The following is a 12214-nucleotide window of genomic DNA, read 5'->3' as shown; positions in this document are numbered from 1 at the left end:
CACTTCCCCAACTGAAGCTCCCTTCTCTGTGATAACTCCAGTCTGTGTCAAGTTGACACACAAAACCTAGCCTGTACAGGCATCAGTCAGGATAGGATGTGGCTCTTGGGCTGGGAACATGAACTTAGTTTGACTCTGCCAGTAAGATGGAGAAGTTGTCCTGGAGATGGCTGGACTCAGACTAATTGTTTCCTTAAGAGTTATCCAGGAGATGGCTGGACTCAGACAACTGTCTTCTTACAACAGAAGCTATTCAGCTATCGGCAAGTCCACAGTTCCTCCTAGGGCCTGGGACCTTGACCTTAGTTTCTTCCTAGGATTAAATGGAGTCTGAAAACAAAATGGTGGTACTTAAAACAAGTTTCTTTTGCTTGTTCCCACACTCATAATATTTGCTGTACTTGCAAGATAATAATAGATCCTAAGACTAACTGTTCTTTCTGCTTTCATAACCAAACTCAGTTACTCTGCTCAAAAGATAACTAGAATAACTGTAAGCCATATATTATGGTATGGTTCTTGGGTTGTTCAGAGAGTCATCAGTTTGACCATGAATAAATTTTAACAGAGAAGCTTTTATTCGTGTACTGGTGCCAGATCTACATCAGGGACTAGAGATTCCCAAATGCATGGCCTGCCACCTCAGTCAGGGTTATAAAGGCCAACCCCACAGAGTTACATTCTGTTTAGTGCAATGGTTTTCAACCTGTGGGTCATGATCCCTTTGTAGGTCAAACAATCCTTTCAGAGGGGTGTCATATCAGACGTCCTGCATATCACATATTTACATTACAATTCATAACAGTAGCAAAATTATAGTTACTGAAGTATCAATGAAATCAATTTTATGGGTTGGGTCACCAGAACATGAGGAACTATATTAAAGAGTTGCAAGCATTAGGAAGGTTGGGGATCACTGCCCTATTGCATGCAGAAGGTCATCTCCTGCAAAGCAAGCTTTTGTTTACAGAAACAGAAACAGTGATTTTTGTTAAAGTTGCACAAAACCAGGAAATTACAAAAATTAGTCCTTGAGAGCCCTTAACAATTGGATGTCCAATTTTGCTTTATAGTTCTCTTAAGCACAAAATATTTAAACTTTTAAACATAAAATTAGCCATCAACATAACATAAGCCATCACAATTAAAATAAGACCCAGCTTAAACATAGGGAAAATCCATGTAATCTCGTAGGGTTTGCTTATAATAAGCCCTAGGTGCTGCATCTTGGAAGCATTCCTGGCCCAAAATTACACACCAGTATCTAAAATAAAAAGCCTCTTTTTAGTCAAATTTATGATCTTGGTGAGTCTCTGAGTGATTTCAGACCCCTAACACTTCTTGTGATGGTTATTGTTGATTATCAACTTTCCTGGGTTTAGAGTCACCTAGGAGACACACCTCTGCACCTATCTGTAAGGGTGTTGCCAGGGAGATTTAGTTGAGGTGGCAACAACCATTCTGAATGTAGTTGTTATGCCCAGAGTCCACGGGAAACCCATACGGGCCCAAGAATTGCGAACTCTGCCGTAACTTACAAAAGAGCCTTTTATTCCAGACTCGGATCACACACCGAGAGTAAGTGCTCGCATGTGATACATCAGTCCGGAAAACATGGGGTTTATATACAATGTAGTTAGGAATTCTTTGGATGCCCAGGGTGAGGGGAGAGAAATGCTGTACCCATTCGTTAGGGCAGAACTGAAGCTGGGAGAGGGATTAATAGGTGTCTATTCTATGGTTATCAGGAACTAATTTTATGGCTGGCCATAACTATCTGTGACCTCTAATTAACTTTTTCTATGATTTAAATGTGGGGCCCTAATCTTCTTTGAGTTTGTTATTTGTTGAAGGTCCCAAGGACAGGCACCTGGAGAGTTCAGCCATTTATCAGAGAGAGAGAGTGCCAGCCCTGGTGGTGCAGAGGCTGGGAGGATGTCTCCCCTTAGCACTCTGACTCCAGGGTTTATGGGCAGTGCTTTCTAACACTAGACTGGGTTCTCTGGGAGCTGCCAGGGAGGAGAAGCCCTAAGCTTGCTGCAGGGGGATGCAGCACAGAGGCCAGCTGCCTGCTCATTGCGTTTGCCTCGGGCTGGCCGGAGGGAAAATGGGAGCTTCTGCGGGAAGAAATACAGGGGCAAACTGTCTATACACAACACTGGAGTGTCTTAGGTAAGGTTTTAACCACAGAGAGCTAGTATTCATAATTCGGGGGTCACAAGATAGTTAGCACCCACACCCTAGACTGGAGTCCTGGACTGAATGAAAAGGGGAAAAAGACAAGGCAGCCGGAATCCCAGTTTTTCTATTTTCTGATTTCAGAGACAATGCAACCATTTAACTGATACTCAAACTACCAAGCTTTCCTTGACAATAACAGAGTTGTTGAACAGTTTCTTCTGAGATTGAAATATTCCCTCCGCAGGAAGCTCTTTGAAGAGGAAGGTCAACAACTCAAAATAGTTTCAGGAAGTCCCTGACACCCCGACCAGATTCCTTAGGCCCCTCCTTGCCAGAGTAACAACAACAACAACAACAACAAAAAGAATCTGTCTTAGAAGGAAGCTGAGCAGCCATGAAGATGATGTGAAGATAAAGTGAAGCTGTAATGCAAAGAGGACTCTCAGAGGAGAAAAGCTGCAGACAAAGATCAGACCAGCTGCCTGGAAGAGATTTAAGACAAGAGTCACTTAGAAAAGACACTCACTCTTCAGTCTGTTGAGCTGCCTGCAGCCTGTGCAGTGCCTCTGGGTTCCCAGTGTTGTGAGCTGTCACCCATGCTGGGTGATGCAGCTGTATTGAGTCATATCTGCTCCTGCAAGTAACTCCTCACCCATACACCTTTAAGTAATTCCCCACCCCCCCAAAAAAACCTCATCAAATAGGACTTTGATGGTTTTCCCTATTTGGCATGAGTAGACATGTACACTCTGTCTTCCCCAGGAAAAGTTTTATCACACAACAAGACTGTTGGAGAGGTGGAGAGTCCCAAAGAAAGACCCCACCAGGCAAAGCATCAGTTTAAGAGATTAAAAAACAAGTTTAGTCTATTTATGCCAGTGTTGCAACAACGGCGGCATTTGCCAAACTGAGAGCTGATGCAAAAGGAGAAGATGGGCTGGAGTTTTTAAAAGGCATAAACCACAGCTGGCTCAGCTCTGGGGATTATCTGCTACCTGAGGCATTATCTTTTGTTTGTTCATGGGCAAGCAGCGGTAAACAAGATTACCAAAGCAGAATGTGTGTCTGGTAAATATTTTAGGATAACAATTGCACAGTAAGGGGGAAGGGGAGCAAATACGAGCGGTGAGCTAGGTGGTCTTTAGATTGCAGTCAAGACTCGGCTGCTAATGGCGTTGACCTTAGGGACCTAGTTTAGACATCCTGTGGTTAATAATCCTCAAGGTAAGAATAAGGTCCTTCTGGAAACAAAACAACACAGACACCTAGTTCTTTTTAACAAGCAGTCTGAAACACAGTGTAAACAGGTTTTAGCCATCCGGACTGTATCTCCTGATCCAAATAAACCTCTTGTCTTAGTTGCTTCTGCCTGATCTTTTGTTGCATCCATAGGACAAATAGTGAATGCACTTAAGGACAGACTTTTAGTTTGTAGCTACAACTTTAGAATTTAAAAGAAGAGTAGGAGATGGAGTGAAGGGATTACAAATGTCCGTAACAAGGTAGCGATGCAAGTGCCTCTTCTTTATAAAGTTGCTGGGGTTTGGGTTGTTTGTTTTTGTTTTTTGTTTTTGTTTTCAACTGAAAGAGTGTAAGAACTTTGAAAAAAATTTTAAAAAGCTTTTGAAAATGTACATTTCTATCAGACCTCCTCTATAATCTGAAAATTGTGACAGATTGGATTGAATTGAAGCTATTCTCAGTGAGGTTTGGAGCAGTAGATGGGTGTGGAAGTGCTGGATTAAGAGTCTAGAGATAGCTCAGGCTTCAGCTGCCTGTTCCTCGCTGTGAATGCCTCATCTGTAAAAAAAAAAAAAAAAAAGGGTTACAGGCAGCTTTGTGGGATGACAGTGTTAAGCCCATGATGTTTTTATGTGAGGCACAATTACTGTTAATTAAATTAACGAAGTTCACAGTTTAATTGTGACAGTCCCCTGAAATAGTCATTAGTCTTCTCTCAGTTTTCCTTTATTCCTTTGCTAATTAATTGTCTGTTTTTTTCTACACCTAAGGCTGGATTCCAGGCAATTAAATTTTGATTGTCTTGAGACACATATCCACACACCCTAAGAAGTTGGAGGAGATGAAAGAAGAGAAAATTTCCTACATCTAGAGAAATCCTCTTTAACAAACCAGCATTGCTAAAATAAAAAAGTCAGCTAAGAAAGATGGTCTCTGAGCAGGACCTAAGCAAAGGAGCCTACAAATCAATAAACCAATAGAACAAAGTTGAAACAGTGTACTTACTTCATTTAGTCACCTGAACTGCACCATTAAAAACTACCTTCGGCTCACAGAAGCCGGAGAATACTGTGTGGTGTAAACCATTTGTGAAGGGGCAAGGCTTGCAAAGTCAGGCTACAAGGCTGCCTGCATTCCTAAGTTTTCCCCATTGCTGTGGTGAGTACTGCAAATGCAGCTTAAGAATGGGAGCTCATAGTTTGGGCTTACAGTCTATAACAGTGGAGAAATCATGATGGAAGAGGCTTAAGGCAAGTAGTCTCTTGACAGCTACACCCAGGAAGTCCAGAGACATAAATTTCTTCTCTTTATTTGATCTAGGACTCCAACCCATGAATGGTGCCACCCACATTTAGGGCAGTTCTTCCTGCTTCATTTAACTCACTTGTCATAGCATAGTAAAAAATGCCTTTTAGACATGTCAAAATAGGATCCCCCACTCCATCCAAGGTTGCACCCGATAACTAAAACTCAGCAATATCACTCACTCAAGATAACCAGACCCAGCCCTACCTAGAATCCCATGATGTCCACTGGACAGTGTATAATCAGAGACCAATGCTCTGCTCTGCTCTGCTCTGCACACCTAGAGAGACACCACTTCAATCTGCCCTGCAGCTGGAGAGCATACTGCAGGATCCTCAGCTCTTACTGTGTAAATTGAGACTGCTTTTGAACAAATTAAGCTAAATCAAAGTTTTAACCATTTTTTTCTTTAACATGAAACACAGTATAACAATAAATTTATAAAGCACCCACCTCCTGGTTAGCAAAGCATGACTCTCAAGGCTTCAATATTTAATCACCACAGTTTACAAGATACCAATTTAATAATTTTTTAAACCAGATAATAAAGACAATATTTTATCCAATTAATTTATCTTGCAAAAACCTACTTGGTTGTTCAGGAGTCCCTGCCCATTTACTCTGTGTCCCAGCTGCTAGGCCCCACTCTCTAGCTGTACCTGACTTTGGCCTTTGAGGAGCCCACGCCAGTGGAGCTGCAGGTGCCCCTCCCACTACTGAGGGCAGTAGTACTAGGACCTGAATCTGAAAGTGAAGCAAAAGGATGAACCCACAAAGGGGGCAACGGACCAAATTCTTCTAGACAACAATATAGGGGACCTGGTCAGGGTGTCCCCCTGGCAGGAAAATCTTGTCTAAACAGAAGGAGTCCACGGATGGCCATCTGGTCTGAAAGGACGGCCACTCTGAGGTGCACAGAGCCTGCCATTTTTTTCTTTAACTTTAACAGACAAATTGTGTAGAACAAGATACCAAGAAACACAGAGAAAAACAATTACTACACAGACATTGACCTTGCCAGGTTCATGAACACAGAGAAAGACAACTTACACCGGAGCTGCCTGAGAGACAGCTCAAACAGAAGACTGGAGCTGCCTGAGAGACAGCTCAAACTGGACAGAAGACACAAACTACAAAACACAGAACACAAAACCATGAACGCAGAGGCCGCACCTCAGACACACACCACACTCATACAAACATACCTCCAAGGGGTCTTCGGGGTTCCTGGGTGTCACGTAAATCCCGGATGAGCCCCCACATGAAAGACCCCCATGGGGAGACCCCCACTCAGGTCTCGGGAGGACACGCACCCAAGGAATCACGAGAGACCATCTTGATGTAAAACACATGAGGTAGTTTAATTTTTCGGAGTACTCTGGGCCGACACCACACCTGTCTCACACAGGAGATAGTGGAATCGACCACGAGGCTCAGGGGTTAGGGGTTTATATAGGAAAAAGGTCTGGGGGAACAAAGGAATCAGTGTGGCTATACATGATTGGCTAGTTCAAATATTAACTAGTATGTGCAGAACAGAGTGGAAAATTCCTAAGGTTGGTGTTAATCTGAGTCAACAGAGCATCTGACCTTAAACCATATCTAAGAGGACCAGATGACCCACTACTCAGTGTCTGCCCAGACATGTCCTTGCATGCTTTCTCTTCTATATCTTTTCGGCCTGCTAGTTCCCAGAATGTCTTAACAGCTTGCTTATTTTTGCCCAGGCTTATTTAGACATATTCGACCTTGGTCCACTGTGTTTTTCTCAAACCTGCAATTTTCTCATTAGCCAGCACAAGTTTCAAATTTAACTCTTTCAGAATCACAGACTTCTATTAGAAACTGGACATACCTTCATCTACGATATGGCACACGGGAGAGCAGCCTTGAGGAGACAGACTTAGGCCTGTGGTTAGGAATTTAGAGTGAACCTTATGTGATGTTCCTCAGCATAATAAAACATAACTTGTTACCTCCCCTCCCTCCCCTCAGCCATTGGACTTCTGGCAGTCTCTGCCTGGAGGCTACCACCTGGGGAGCTAAGACAAATCTCTCTGCAGACTGTCAGTTCATCTTTGAAGAAGCCGCCTAAGCACACCCACTGCCTGAGCACGCCTACCACCTGAGTACACCCACCGCCTGAGTAGGCCCACTGCCTGAAGATCTTCCCAACCTGGGGACTTTGGCACCTGAACCTTTTTTGCAGTGTTTATGTTATGCAAATATCATGTAATCTAGAGATTTGGTTTTGGTTTCTCCTGTGACTATAAAAACCCTGGCTTATCTAAGTAAAGTGAAGTCTTGATTGGGCTATTTCAACTTGACTTCGTGACTTCTCTTTGCATTTCGAACCCTCTATTTCAGGTCCTTTGGTCCTTCTGAGAGAACCCAGTTCATGAAACTGTTGGCAGTTTCAATAACTTCTGTTGTCCTAACTACATTTGTCTACCTTCTTGCTTGAGACACCAGTCTGTGAACTCTCTCATAGGTCCAGTCACAGATTGGCTCATAGGTGATTCTACACCATTTCAAATTGACAATATTAACCATCATTAAGTATAATCCTTGTCAACATGACACTCACACATACTACTTTAAAGTCATAGCTTTCCATACAGACTCCCCACAGTCTCAGGACCATTTGTGAGTAGGAGTGACCCATAGAAAGTGCCACTATTGGATGTGTGGCCTTTTTGGTGGAGGTGGACACTGATGTCTCATATAGCCCAAAGTAGGTCTAGTATGGTTCACAGTCTCTTCTGTTGCCTGCCGATCAAGATGTAGAGCTCTCAGCTCCTTCTCCAGCATTGTGTCTGCCTGCATGCCTCCGGGCTTCTCACCATTACAATAATGGACTAAACCTCTGAAACCATGAGCCAGCCCAGTGAAATGATTTTTAAGAGTTATCATGGTGACGGTGTCTCTTCACAGCAATAGAAAACCCAAGACAGAACTTAGTACTGGGAGTGAGCTATTGCCCAGAGAGGCCTGATCATGCTTTTGTTAGGAGGAATGTAGACTCTGGGATTTTGGCTTAGAAAAGCAGTTAAACACTTTAAGTGGGACTTAATGGGCCATCGTAGTGGGAAGGTGGAAGACAGCGGTGCTGAGGGAGATTTGAACTGTGAGGGCCTGGTTCAAGGGTTTTCAGAGGAGAAACATATTAACATATGTCTGTTAATAGAGACTGTCCTTGTGATATTTTATACCTGCTTTTTCCCCTTGTCCAAAAAGTCTGCCTGGAGCTAAATTGAAGAATTTTTGGACTAGTTTCATTGGAAGAGGAAATCTCAAAGCAGGCTAGTATTAACTCTGTCATCTGGTGATATGCAAATCTATAATGGAAAGAAGCAAGCTGAGAAAGGAAAAATAGAGAATGTACATATTGAGAACTGGGCACCAGGAAATGGAATGAAGCTGAATCCTGAGTACAATGAGATAAGCAGACTATAGGAAAGTCTGATGCTAAATGGAATAAGGGGAGTGGTGACCTCAGGGCAAGACCTACCCAGCTAAGCTTTCAACTTGTGAAAAAGAACTAATAGAAAGCTTAGGGTCAGGTGCATGCCTTTAGTCCCAGCACTCTGGAGACAGAGGCAGGAGGATTTCAGAGTTCAAGGCCAGCCTGGTACTCAGATTGAGTTTCAGGACAGCCAGGGTTAGGCAATGAAGGAGACCATTGAAAGCAGAAAGCTGGTAAAGATGTAATGGAATGAGGGGACCCTGTTGCAGCCCCAGGGGGGTGGGGAACCTAACTAAGACACCAACTCACAATTCAAAATGCATCCAACTTTAACTTCATGGTTCCACAGTCTTTAATAGTTTCATTATTATTCATCATGATTCAAAAGCATAAATATAGAGTGGTTTCTAAGACTTGGGCAATCTATTAGTGTATAACATCAATAAACAAGTATGTAACTACATACTTCCACATATAATGGCACAGACTAAACATTCTCATTCCAAAGGGAAGCATGGAGGGAGAGCAAAAAAAGATTAGAAGATGGCACCAAAGCTTATGGTTCCACATTGGGCATCCACAGGTTCTAATGGAGTCGTCTGTGTGCCAAGGAGCATAGATAGCCCAGTTTCTTTACCTCTGCTACCTGCACCACACACAGCCTTCCTTTGGTCTGACTCTATTCTGTGCCTTCTTTTTTTAGGTGTATGTCCCATGGTCTTGGTATTCTTGCTTTGTTCAGGGTTCCTTGGAGTCCCATGGCAGGGAAAACATGAACCAGTCTGTCCATATTTCTCTTGGTATCCTCCTCCACCAGATTAATGCATTAAACTTTGCTCTCAGTATTCTAGGGATTTTCTAGCCCAAAGTTCTAAACTCCTCTAAAGGACCAAGACCACGTAAGTTTATCACAGCAACAGCCATAATTCTTAGTATAGATGCCTGTGTTAGTTACATTCCTCATGGTTGTGATCAGATACTTGACAAGAACCACTGTAAGGAAGAAATGATTTTTTGTTTTTGTTGTTGTTTTTTGGGGTTTTTTTTTGTTGTTTGTTTGGGGTTTTTTTTTGTTGTTGTTTTGTTTTGTTTTGTTTTGGCTCACAGTCTCAGGGTACACAGCACCATGCCATAGGAATTATGGTAACAGCAACTTGAAGCATCTGGTCACATTGTATCCACAGTCAGGAAGCAGAGAACAATGGATGCTGGTGCTCGGCTCTCTTTCTCCTTTGTATTCAGTCCAGGACCCACACCATGGAACCGTTACTTTTATTTTGTCTTTTTTTTTTTTTTCCCAGAGTTGAGGACTGAACCCAGGGCCTTGCGCTTGCAAGGCAAGTGTTCTACCACTGAGCTAAATCCCCAACCCCGGAACCATTACTTTTAAGGCAGATTTGTCTACCTCAACTAACCTAATCGAGAAACTCTCTTATAGACATTCGAAAAGGTTTGTCTCCTTGTTGCTTCTGGATTGTGTCGAGTTGACAATCTGTATTAACCATCACCCTACCCCCAAACTCTGTGAGGATGATAGTGAGCTTACACAGGTAACATTTGCACTATACACTACCTTTCAGACCACCAGTGCTGCCTGTGAGAAAAGTCAGCGTGGCTTTGTATTACTAGTTCCTGTTACTAGTATGAGTTGTATATGTGTGACTAGGTAAGCCTGAATCATATGACTCCTGCAAAGGAGTCTTGAAAAATCTATCCACTTATTTTGGTCTTTTTAATTAGAGGATATGTCTCCTTCTTACTAAGACTTACACAACAGAACGATTTACCAAGCTTGGAAAGGGCATTTTGATCTGGCCATCCCCATGAGACATTATTTCAATGTTTTATGCCACTTTACTACAGCAATTATTTTTATTTTCTCTAATAGAAAATTTCCTGCTGTGCCTGCTATATGGTAAGTAATAAAAGCTGCAGATAATGTCTGTCAAGTGCTCACCATGTTGGACACCCTGTGCCAAGCCTGGTAAATGTTTATTAAACTCTCACAGTGATCCTGTATGGTAGCTGCTGTTGTTTCTCCTTTTAAATTTTCCCTTATATTGAAAATAAATTATTTTCACATGTAATTTATCCTGATTGTGGTTCCCTTTTTCTCTATTCCTCCTAGTTCCTCCCCACACCCCTCCCTGCCCAGATCCACTCTCTTTCTGTCTCTTACTAGAAAAGAACAGTCTTCTAAGAGATAATAATAAACTACAACAAAATAAAATACAGTAAGATTTAAAAAAAAAAAAAACTAACACATTGGAGTTGGACAAGAAAAAGAGCCTAAGAGTTAAATCCCCATCCTTGGAACCATTACTCTTAAGGCAGATTTGTCTACCTCAATTAACCTAATCTAGAAACCCTTATAGACATTCCCAAAGGTTTGTCTCCTTGTTGCTTCTGGATTGTGTCGAGTTGACAATCTGTATTAACCATCGTCCCCCTAAAAGAAGGCATAAGAATCAGAGATCCACTCATTTGTATACTCAGGCATCCCACAAAAACTCTAAACTGGAAGCCATGATATATATTCAGAGGATCTGGTGTGGCCCCGTGCAGGACCTGTGCATGCTGCCTCAGTCACTGGGTTCAGATGAGCTCTGGTCACGTTGATTTGGAGAGCCTTGGTTTTCTTGGTGTTTTCCATCTGCTCTATTACACTCTTTTTTGCCTAATCTTCCATAGGGTTCCCGGAGCTCTGAGGGGAGGGATTTGATGAAGACATCCTATTTAGGGCTGAGTGTTCCAAGGTCTCTCACTCTCTGTATGGCGTCTGGCTGTGGGTATTTGTTCCCATCTGTTGCATGAGGAATGGAGGATGATGACTGAGCAAGGCTCATCTATGCGTATAGCATAGTGGTTTTCTATCTTCTTAATGCTGTGACCCTTTAATACACTTCTTCATGTTTGGTGAGCCCCTCTCCAACCATAAAATTATTTCATTAATACTTCATAACTGCAATTTTGCTAGTTACGAATCAGTAATGTAAATACTTGATATGAAAGATATTTTATATGTGTCCCCCAAAGGGCTGTGACCTACAGGTTGACAATCACTGCCTATAGCAGAACATCATTGAAAGTAATTTTATCATTCATTTTTTTTTAGACCAGTAATATTTGGTTTTACCCTAGGTCCCTCTAGTCTCTGGGTCTTAATTATCCAAGCAGTGTGAGGTTATAGGGTCCATCTTATGGAGATGATCTTTAGTCAAATCAGTATTGGTTTGTTGTTCCCACAACAACATTGCCCTGGTTTGTGCCTGGTTCGCTACTTACAGTTCCTCTTTTGATACTGTGCAGAACACTTTCATGTACCAAAGATGCTAGAACATAGGGGTGAAGGCTCTATGTAAACACCAGCTTGAATTCTCCACATTCAGTGAATTATGTAAGTATTGTCTTCAACAATGGGCTCTTCTTGTCAGCTTGTGAAGAACAACCTATTGTCTTGGCAACAGCCTGGGTTGTTTGGAGATTCCCAGTGGGATTCCTTTGGCCAACAATTCAATTAGATGCAACCCAATTCCAGTACTGCAAGCTTCTTTTAGTGACAAGAGATTCTGTTTTCCCCATTATTTGACAATCATTTAAATCACCTTCACATATGCATTTATTTTAGGAAGCTTCTACTCTATTAGGGATTCATATTACCCACCAAATGTCACTTAACTTTAGCTATATCTCCCCATATTCTCTCCCTCAACCTGCTTCCCCTTACTTCCCCTGCTTTCTCACTTGATCTTCCTGTCCCAGCCACCTATCCATCCATAATTATTCTGTTTCTTTTCCAAATGAGATCTGTCCCCTCTGTTTCCTTACTTTCTACCCACCCTCTATGGTTCTATGGATTGTAGCTTGGTTATTATTGACTTAACAGCTAATATCCACATATAAGTGAATACATACCATATTTGTCTTGGTGGGTCTGGAATACCTGACTCAGGATGTTATTTTTCTGGTTCCATCTATCTGCCTGCGAATTTTATGATGTCTTTTTTTTTTTTTTTTTTT

This window comes from Mastomys coucha, unplaced genomic scaffold (assembly GCF_008632895.1).
Source record: "Mastomys coucha isolate ucsf_1 unplaced genomic scaffold, UCSF_Mcou_1 pScaffold14, whole genome shotgun sequence".
Taxonomy (NCBI): domain Eukaryota; kingdom Metazoa; phylum Chordata; class Mammalia; order Rodentia; family Muridae; genus Mastomys; species Mastomys coucha.
Note: the sequence above shows the minus strand (reverse complement) of the source record.